Genomic DNA, 10454 nt, shown 5'->3' with positions numbered 1-10454 from the left:
GCATGCCAACTCTGCGTCACTGGTTTGAGGGCCACTTTCTTACCCCTGCAGACCTTGTCAGAGCCTTCGCAGTCCCGCCTTTTCCTGGCAGCTTTTGGTGAGCCAGGGACAAAGCATAGGGGGTGGGGGTGGGGTGGGCTGTGGGATCCAGCAGCCTCTATGGATGGACAGTTATGCAGAGATCCAGGATGCCTGTGGACCAAGTGTGGCCCTAGAACATGTCACCCCTTTCTTTTCTGGCTTTCAGCTGACATATGATCTTGGGGGTGATGTTGAGAAATACCTGGGAATTAAGAATGCATCCGGCAATGGCACCTGGGAATGCACATTGCTAGACCCCATTCCCATAGATTCTGGTTAGCATATCTAGGATGGGTTCCAGAAATATCTAATTCACAGGTGATTTTGATGCCGGTGAAATGAGGATCCCCTAAGAAATTGTCTCAGGAAAGTACACTTGAGGCCACTGAGTGCAGAAAGGCTTTATTCCCGAGTGAAAAGTCAGGGTCTGGAACGGCAGGCTGCCCCCAGGGCCAGCTGCAGCCAGCGGTGTAGAGGAAACCTCCGCCAGCTGCAGAGCTCACAGCTTGGGTCGGTGACCCACGATCTCGTCCCAGCCCTTGCGACACGTCCTGATGATCCACTCGTGCTCATCATCATCTGCAGGGGAAGAGGAAGAACTGGTCATGTCTAGTGTTTGCTGGGCCTTCTCTGTGCTGGGAGACCCGCACGTGGGGTCTTGGGGCGGCTGGGGTGCATTCTAGCACGGGGGTGTGGCCTGGGTGGCCAGGCTAGCTCTGTGCTGGCAAGGGACAGATCTTTCACTAAAAAACCTGAATCTTCCAGTTGCCTGCAAATGCCTGTTCTTGGGGAAATTGAACACAAAGGGGTTTACAGATGGTGGATATTGCTGATGGAGTCAGGCATGAGGTCATCTGGTCACTTTGAACTGGGCAGTCCCGACGCGCACCCAGAGAGCAGCTTGCTCTGGCATTTGCCTCGTCTGACACCCACAAAGGGCACCCCCAGAACAGCCAGTGCAGGCCTTGCCTGTAGTGCCAGGGGCCGGAGCCCTCAGGTCTTCTTCGTTTCCTTTCTGGGTTTTCCACTGTAGACCCTTCTAAGAACCCGTGGCTCCCCAGGGGGAGCTAGACACCTCCGTTGACTCTGGTCCTTTCAGGGGGAATAGAGAAGAACCGATGTTCCGGATGGCGCTATGTTTCTTGATCTCCCCTAATTTAACCCTCGTGAGCACCTGCAGGCAGCAATCCTGCCACTCGGCAGGTGAACACGCAGGCTCAGGGAGGTCAAGTTACCTGCCCACGGCCATAGGTTAGTACTCGGGAGAGCCCAGGATGGGAACCCAGGTTGGTCTGACTACAAAGCTTATGCTGCTTTTCAAACCTCAGAGAGAGGGAGTGAAACACAGTCTTTAATTCCCCCCACACCACAGTCATCTCTCTGGGGACTGACTTATTTTCCCCCATTCTCCCCCAAACCCACACCCAGCCCCTCCCCCAACCCTGACAGAGACCCACTTTAATGGTGGGAGATAGACCCCTAAAAATGCATGCAGCTCTGTAAAAAGTGTGCTGTTGTTTTGTGTGCGAATGTGGTTTTAATTCACCACCATAAATGGCATTGTGCCGTGAATTTCATTGTCTTACCTTTTTCACTCAACACTACATTTTCAAGATCTATTCTTGTTGCTAAATGTACATCTAGTTCTTTGCTTCTTACTGCTGCCTGATACTTTGTGGTGGCTTCCTTGTGACCTTTTACTGTCCGCCCTTCCCGGGGAGGACACTGAAGGGTGCCACCTTCCATTACCAGAAATACTGCCGGGGCAGACGTTGCTGGGCCCACCCGTTCGGGAAGTCGCGGGCGAACATCGCGAACATCGAGGAAGAGGGTCTCGGAGTCGTGCCCGCGCTTCATGAACCAAGACTCCCAGCTAAACCTGAGTTCTTTTCCTAGCACCATAGCTGTCCCTGCCTCATTCCTGCCTCATTCCTGCCTCACCTGCGTGTCAGGCCCTGAAGACAAAGAGAACAAGCCCAAACCCCTGCCCTCCAGCCATTCTCCTTAGGGCTACAGCCCTGGAGCGGCTTTTGTCTCCTCTTCTGACCTGCCTTCCGCCTAAGGGATGGGAGCATGGGACTACCTGTCTTCCTCGTCCTCCTCTTCCTCCTCGGGGACACATGGAGGTAGCCAGAGACCAAGGGCACCCCCTGAGAGCTCAAACATGGAGGGCCAGCCCAAATCCTACCCTCCCAATCAGATCCCTCTGCCCCCTTTGTCTTCTGGGAAAGCACCAGGCCCAGGATCAGAGACATGGAGGCTTCCTAGACAGCCTACTGTGTGCTCCGTGCTTTACAAACACCCGTCTCGTGGCGTCTTTGTGATAGCCCAGGACGGTGGCCCAGGACCCCCGTTTGAGACAGGTGAGGAGCCTTCCCTCAGCTTCACAGCCAGTGGAATTCAACCCAAGGCCCATCAGACTCCAAAGCCCGACTGCCGCCACCCCGGGGCTGACGTGACAAGGGTGCCGGAAGGCAAGGCTTGCCTCCACGGAGCTAGCTGCCTCTGTCTCCTCCCCACTATTCCTTTGTAGGTGACCTCCTGCCCTTGTGGACCGCCCTGGGCCCCCGGTAGGCCTCAGTCCTCCCAGGGAAGCTGCCGGGGGATCCACGCGTGGCTGTCAACCCCGGGGGCGGGGACAGCGGTGGCACACAAGGAGTTAAGCGCTGGTGAAGCCCACTTTTGCCACACCGCGAGCAGCCTGGTTGATAATTACAGTTCTGAAGTCTCCGGGCTATTCGAATCAGTGCAGCTGCAAGCTCTTCAGCGCTAACCCCTGAAACCAGACAAACTGGGTTTATTGTGCTAAACCAGCCCTCAGGCCCCTCCCTGATCGTTACAAATTGACAGCAATGGACTTAACAGCCTCTTCACTACCCCTCTCGCTCTCTACCTGGCGGCACAGCCTCCAATTTGAATCACAGATGCCTCCCGTCCTGGCAGCTGCTCACCAACCCTCCCTCCACCTCCTTTGCGCGGCGCCGAGGCTCCCCTGGCCCCGCCACGCCAGGGTGAGGCTGCCGAAGCACGTTTCATCAATATTTAAAATAGAATTAAACCTGCAGCTTTGATTAATGCCTCCCAGAACCCGGGAGCTGTGATTACTATTTTGCAAATTGCAATTGTTGGAATATGTTAATATGATTGTCTGAGAACATCTTCACCTTCTCAGATAATTTCCCCCCTTTTTGGCAGGAGGGGAGGGGGAGAGGAAGGGGGGAAAAGATGGGGAAAAAAAAACACCCCGCAAACTCTTTAATCAATTGTAAATTATTACCCTGGGCACAATTGCCGGTGGTTCCGAGGGGAAGGGAGGGAGTCTTCTGGTTTGGTGCATTTATCTTGAAAAGTTTTGGCCTCGTTGGTCCATAATTCCACTCTGGGACGCTATCCTTAGGGAATAATCTATTTGTCTCAGTTATTATTTAGAATCAAGGAAACTGAAATGTTCTATGTTTCTAAAACAAGAGAATGATTACTTTGTTGTGTATTCGTTTAACAACTAATTTCTAAACGGGGACTGTGGGCCAGGTATTGGGCTAAGTTTGGCGGCACCGTGGGGTGGGGTGGGGGGCGCTGTGATTTAGCAGCTCTTGAAAAAGTCGGGTTATGAAGTCTGTATAGCAACATAGAGATGCTTTTGATAGGATAAAAAGGTGGGAAGAGGCAAGAAACAAAATTACACAGTATAATCTGTAAAAACCGCGCACGGGAGAAAAAAATAACACATTGAATGTGAATAATAGGCATCTCTGAGCAGTGGGACGTGAGAGGTTCTTCTGTTTTGGGTATTCCCCAAATCTTCTTAATGTATATTGACAGTCGAAAAAAATAAGAAACAATTGTCTGTTTTCCTACCGTCCAACTTAATGCCTTGCTAATTTCATGCACTTTGGTAGTTGAAAGAAATATTTCTAGGTTCCTAGAAACACCAATGGGGGTTCTTGAATTTCTACAAAGTAAAAGAGCCGGCTCTTAAAGTATTGGTAGAAATGGGAGAATAGACAAATTTCCTGAGCGGAAGAATTCCACTGCACAGTGAGTGACTTCCGCCCCACCAGGACAGTATAGAAGGGAGCGAAAAACAACAGAAAGTAGCTTTGGCTTGCCTTGATCGCCATCAGCAAACTTCCCCTGAGCACCTATTCCTTGGTGTCCAGGTCACAGATCAAATATCACTTCCTCAGGGACCCCAGTCTGCCTGTGACCCCCCCTTCACTGTCTCTTCTTCATAACACAGGCTTCTCTCTGTAATTGTCTTGTTTATTTGTATGTTGTCGGTCTCCCCCATCCACACAAGGAGCCCCGTCCGCTTGATCAGCGGTGTCGCCGGTGCTGAGATAAGTGACTGGTATTGGAAGTGGTTGGTCCATATCTGTTCAGTGAGTGAAGGAATGAATGGACAGGCCCCGCGCTCAGTACTGGGGATGGGGCGGGGGACCGAGGAGACTGAGACCCCCAGCAGGCGGTGTTGTCCAAAGGCTTGACTCAGACACACTCCAGGTTCAGGTCTGTCTGCCTTTGGGGCAGAAAGATTTCTATATTCTGGTCTGAAGCTTAAGGAGGGACCTCACTGCTCCGTGCAACTCCCTCCCCCCACCACGTCACCCTCCAGGAATCTCACCAATCACTAGGTGAACTGGTCTTCTTATAGAGAAAAGGAACTTCCGGTGAGAGAGACCCAAATCTGACCATGGACCTCCCTGCTGAGAAGCCTTGCCTGGAAAGTCTCCCCACTCCTTCACCTGGACTTCAAGGCCCTCCATCCGGGTCTTCCTGCTCTCCAGACTGCCTCCCTCCCTGGCTCGCCCGCCTCACCCTGTAAAATGCAGCTACCCTGCTGTATGGTAGTCACCCGTGTGTAAAAGTGCAGAAAGGCCTAGATGAGAGTACAACAATTGCAGTGTAGTTTAAACATGTATAATTAACAAATGCTTTTAACATAAACACCCAAAGGCAATATAAACATCTTATTCCAGGATTTCTTTCAAGGTGGTGTTAAGCGCGTGGTGAGCTAAGGGCCGTGGGCTCAGGAAAGGGGTGTTGGAGTTGTCTGGTGAACGTGGCTTTCCCTTCGCTGCTGCCACACTCCAAACTTGAGGCCACTGGAAAATGTGGGCGACTAGGCCCAGGGCCCTCCTGGCTGTCCTCCACCCCCATGGGCCCTGCCTGGATGGCATCTTCCCTGACTCACGCCGAGGTCACCGTCACCCCCACCAGCCTGGGGCAGTTGGGCCCAATGCACTCCTGGTCCTCGGAGCCTAAAGCAGATCTGGCACTTAAAACGTCTTTAATGAATATCTGGTGAATGAAAGAATAAAGAAATGTAAAGTTGGGGCCATAAAAGCAATAGGCTTACCCTGTGGGATTTGGACAAAGGGGGAAGAATTTCTTCCCCGCCCTCAGCAAATGGAGCTCCTGAGGGGGCAGAGCAGATATGCCAAGTGCAGGGCCAAGGCTGCTGTTTCCTTTTTTGTTTTTTGAGGCCACAGATAGAGCAGCTCCACCACACAGAACCGGTGGGTCGGTGGGTCATATGGGCTCATTCTGGGGCACCAAGCACACTCAGGATGCTCAAAGCCCCGGCTGGCCTGGGGCCTGCCTCACAGTGAAGGAGGGGGCGGGGAAGGGCAGGCCTAGGCAGGCCACCAGCAGGGTCACTGATGGTGTCATTAGTGCAATCCCTGGGTCAGTGCAGTGCAGGGGGAAGAAGAGATCCTGAAAATCTCCCAACAGATGCAGGGCACTCCGAGCTCCCAGATGGTTGGCAGGGAGGCAGCGGAAAGGCGGCCAAGGGCACGGGCCCTGGAGTTTGGCGGCCACCAGCTCGGAGACCTTGGGCAGGTGGGTCTCATTCCCTTATCTACGAAGTGCCTGCTGGTTCGAGCGAGGTCATTCCTGAAAAGTGCTTAGCACAATGCCTTGTACACAGAAAATGCCAAAAACCAAAAGAAAGCCCGAGGTTGTCTTCCCACAGTGACTCCAGGGTGCGCGTGACAGTACAGCATAGACCGGAAGGAGTTCTGGGTCCCAGTGCTGAGCCCTGGCGCCAACCTGCTGGTGGATCTTGGACAAGCCACTCTCCCTCTCTGAGCTGGGCTCCTTGCTGCACGGGGGGTTGGAGTGGGGGTTCACCAGACCCCCTGCAGAACCACGATGAACAACACCCGGTGGGCACCCAGGAAGTTGGAGTTATGATCACCACGTTGATGGGTCTTTAATTCCCTAACTGGTAGGCATCCAAGAGAGTGTTCTTAAGGAACTCAGAGCACCCTGGGACTTCTCCGTTCCTGTGGGGAGGAGGGAGGACCATGGGAGGAAGCGGTCTTTACACAAGGATCAGCATCATAAGGATCAAGGACCACAGCTCAGCTAATGATTTTTGTTCAAAGCGAGGTAGGCAGGCTTGGGCAGGTGAGCCCAGAGAGGGCGAATGGGCGGATTCGGGTTATCAGGCACCCACAAGCTGGATTCTGCAGCCTCTTAGCGAGCCTTTGAGCCGAGCACACCTGCGGTCACCCCTGCTATGCAGCTCCCTCCCACTGGGACAGGGAGGGAACCAAGATGAAACCAGGCATCTTAGCCTCAGGAGAGGGGAAGAGGCTCACACTGGCAGTGCACCTGGCAGGTGCCTGGTTCTGTGGAGAGAAGGTCATGTCTGTCCTCTCCTCGGTGAGTGACACAGGTCGTCCCCATTTAAGGCAAGAAACCGGGGCTTGAAGGCAGACACGGTTTGGCCCACTTCATCTGCCAGGGCAGAGGGGCTGGGCTTATAGTGCTGGTGCAAAAGCCACACTCACACTGTGTGCGCACGGCCACAAATGGGCGTGTTTCCATCCAGTCGGGTGAACGTGCGTGAGAACCTCCCTAAGTGTGCGTACGCGGGAACAGGTGTGTGCTGGGAGTGTGCAAGTGCCCAGCATGTGTGTGGCACCCAGTGTGACAGTGTGTGAGGCCCTGAAGTCCGATCGAGGGGGCACCTCCGTCCCTCAGGGACAGTCCGGCGCTCACCCACGACACCAGGCCAGACCAGGCTCTGTCATGAGGGCTCCCCTCTTTTCCCGGGGTCAAGACCGACTCTCACACGGCTCCTGTGCGACCTGAGGGTCCAGGCGGGGATGGGAGGTGCCTGGTAAATGCGGCGCCCCAGCCCGTGGGTAGTGCCATCCTCAAAGCCCAGCCCCACCCTCTGTGCAAACGCAGGACTGTGCGAGCTTGCGCAGAGCCCGTGCCTGCCGCGGGGGCCCCTCACCTCCTCTTCACAACTCCTGACAAGCAGCAGGCTTTGAACTTTGCTGGCAGGGCTGGTGGCCAGAGGCCAAGGCCATGGCATGGCCAATATTGACTAAGGGATCGTTGCCCAGGCATAGCCCGCCATGGGGCAGGAGGGAAGCCTTGGGGCTGCTCTTGATTTTCTCTGTAAAGGAGCATTTTCTGGACTGGGTGGGCGGAGGGCTCAGGGTTGGGCGGGGGGGAGGTGGATTAAGCCAGGCTAGAGGTGCAGGGCTCAGCACTCACAGTTTTTCAAAGCCTGTTCAAATGTGAGAGGTCTGGGGATACCAAACCAATCTTCGGTATTTCTAAAATACAGAAAGGGAAACTGCAAGAACGGAAATGAACAGATGTTACAATTAATGCATTCAGACTTAATTATTACATTAAGAAATCCAAACAATGTTATTACACTTGAAATCAGTTTGTAGGCTTGCTTTCCTCATTTTGCAAGAATTCTCCAGTATGCATACGGCTCTCTAGAAGTCTCAGCCCGACTGGTAGTCCAACAATTTACCAACAAAATGTGAAAAATCCTTTCAAAGTTATAACGGCAAAAAATATATATATTTAATGTGGGAGTGTGGTATGTTTTGTTTTAATATGTTGAAACAACTGGGGTGAGGCCTCCAAAGTCAGACTTAGGACTGGATTTGGGCTGTGCCTGGAAGCGGTGAGTCGGAGCGGGAGGATGGCCACCTGGGGTTAGGGAGCACTTGCACGTGCCAGGTGCCGAGTCCTGTGCCTTGCACGCCTGATCTCACACACTCCTCATCAACATCTGTTGTATGCACAGCTGGCATTGTCTCAGGTAGGAGTTTTGGGTGCTCTGGTCAGTTGGTGGAGGGAAAGTGCCCCGAGTCATAATGCCCCTTGGGAATCTCTTAGGAAGGCCCCGTACTGAGGACGGACGGACGTAGCAGTTAGTGCTAAGCAGTTGGTATTCTGACACCGTTGAGACACAGTCATTTCTGCTGAAGTCCAGATGCACAGCTGGCTTGTTAAAAAAGACATATCCCCAAATACCAGAATCATCCTGAGTGTGGCAAGGCGCTCCTCCAACAGGAGGCACGCAGGGCCAGAGACCTACGGATTCACGTCTCCCCACACCCCATCGGGAGCCAGTGGAGGAAAGGTGCCAAAGAGCTTCCATTCCTATTCTTCTTGCTCCCCCACTTCTGCTTTTCAAGCACCCATAGTGGAATCTGTGTTCACGACACATGTTCATCACGTCTAGCCGCTGTACGCAGGCAGCTCAGGGAAGCAACGTGCCAAGGCCAAGGTCACTCAGTTGGCCCGGGCCCCACAGCCTTTGCTCTGACCATTGCTCCCTTCTGCCCCTGCTCTCCAGCTGTGTGCGGACATGGGCTGAAGGGGACAGGCCTGGCAGTTGGGACCTCTGTCCTCCAGTCAGCAGATGCTGAAGGCTGAATTAAGGCTTTGGCAGCGGGGCCGGCCAGGAGGGGTGTTAGGATGTTAAGAATCTACAGAACGCCTGGCAGACTAGAGCTCAAGCCTCCTAGGAGTCTTGCGAATTCACTGCTAGCACCCCCATTTCATAGATGAGGGTCCTGAGGCTCAGAGAGGTGAGGTCATCTGCCCAAGCGCACCCAGCCAGTGAGTGGGCACGGGGGCAGGCCCAAGTCTATCTCCAGACCTGCAGCCCTCAGCCACTACATGCTTCCCTGGAAAACCTCTCTGTAACTGTCATGCCTTTAGTCATCGCTGTCTGAAGGACAGCATTCAAGGCTCTCTCTGCCCCACACTGGGTCCCTGGGCCTTAAACGCCCAGCTTGGCTGTATTCCTACATGCCTGTCGAAGCTCAGTCTGTCCATCCCTGCTGAAAGGAGACACCCCCTTGACCCTTCCTCCATCCCCCAACACAAGACCTAGTCTCAGGCGCTCCATCGTGGGGGCCCTATGTCCCTGCATCTCTCTGTGCTTTGTTCCTTCCCTTCCATCAGCGAAATCCACCTCTCATCCTTTAAGGCCTCGCCAAACACCCCCTTTTTCAGGACAGCATCACAGCTACACCTGGGGCACAGTCAGGCTCTTCTCGCCGCTCCCCCAGCACACAGTGCTTCTGGCTTCTGGCTTCTGGCACCAACAAAGCATGGGCACTCCCGGTGTTTTGGAGAAAGAATCTCATATGTGATATTTCAAGTTAAACATTAACATAGACATCATAGGAATTTGGAATTATGCTGGACTTCTTTCCACATACCTATTTTTAGGGTTGACGTTCATTTCAGAACGATGTTTGCGGGGTAGAAGGTTCACTACAGTGTTTTGTACAATTAGACTCCCTGCAGGCCCCACGCTTCTGTCCAGGGAGCGCCCATCCCAGATCCGGTGACTGGGTATGTATCTGCTTCCCCCGGAGCATGCTGGTCGAAAGGGGTGGATGCAGAGTCTGGGCCCCCAGGGAGACCCTGGTGAAGATCTGTGTCTGGGCGGTGGGGATGGTCTTAGAGGTGTTGGGCTCTAGGTGGATAAGAATGATGACGATGAGGAACAATGCCAAGGGCTGGACAGAGAGATGGCCTGCAGCCCAGTGTTGGAGTCCCCATCAGAAGCAGGTGGGTGGACGGCAGAGGACAGGTTGCCGCTGTGCCGCTGGCTCCTCCCTTTGGGGCATGGAATGAAGGAGGCCCTCCTTCAAAGACTCCCCCAGGATGTAAGTAATCACGATTGGGATCCCTGCCGTCGTTCTTGTACTTGAAGCTCCTCGTGGGCCAGACACTGCTTTTGCTCTACCCTCTGTGTCACCTCGCTAACGCTCACCACAACCCCGTAAGGAAGGTCCTATTCTCCACCCCCTGCCCCCTGACTTTTCAGGTGAGGAGACCGACGTTCAGAGACACTGAGAGACTAGCCCTAGATCACACAGACGGCACATGGCAGAGCTGGGGGCTGACGGGGCCTGTTCCAAAGCCCCACTTGGAAACCTGCCTCCCTCTCCAGGAGGCCGAGCAGGACTTTCAGCCAACTGCCTCGAGTTCCAGAGTTTGGGCTGAGGTAGAGACGCAGAGCTCCTGTCCCCTGGGCTCCGGCCTTGCATTCCCTTCTATTCAAGGAGACAAAACAAGCCCTGACTTTG

General features: G+C 53.9%; 1 protein-coding gene across 1 annotated transcript in view; it reads right to left on the bottom strand.

Moving 5' to 3' along the window:
- Nucleotides 1-476: 476 nt before the first annotated feature.
- The window catches only part of MORN5 (MORN repeat containing 5), a 28603-nt gene continuing 18625 nt past the window's right edge, over nt 477-10454 (bottom strand). Inside the window, exon 4 of the mRNA XM_048223195.2 lies at nt 477-660. The gene's annotated coding sequence lies outside the window, so the exon portion shown is untranslated. The remainder of the gene's footprint in view (nt 661-10454) is intronic.

The sequence above is a fragment of the Ursus arctos genome, unplaced genomic scaffold (assembly GCF_023065955.2).
Source record: "Ursus arctos isolate Adak ecotype North America unplaced genomic scaffold, UrsArc2.0 scaffold_18, whole genome shotgun sequence".
NCBI classification, from domain to species: Eukaryota; Metazoa; Chordata; class Mammalia; order Carnivora; family Ursidae; genus Ursus; species Ursus arctos.
Note: the sequence above shows the minus strand (reverse complement) of the source record. Positions and strands in the feature narration are given on the sequence as shown.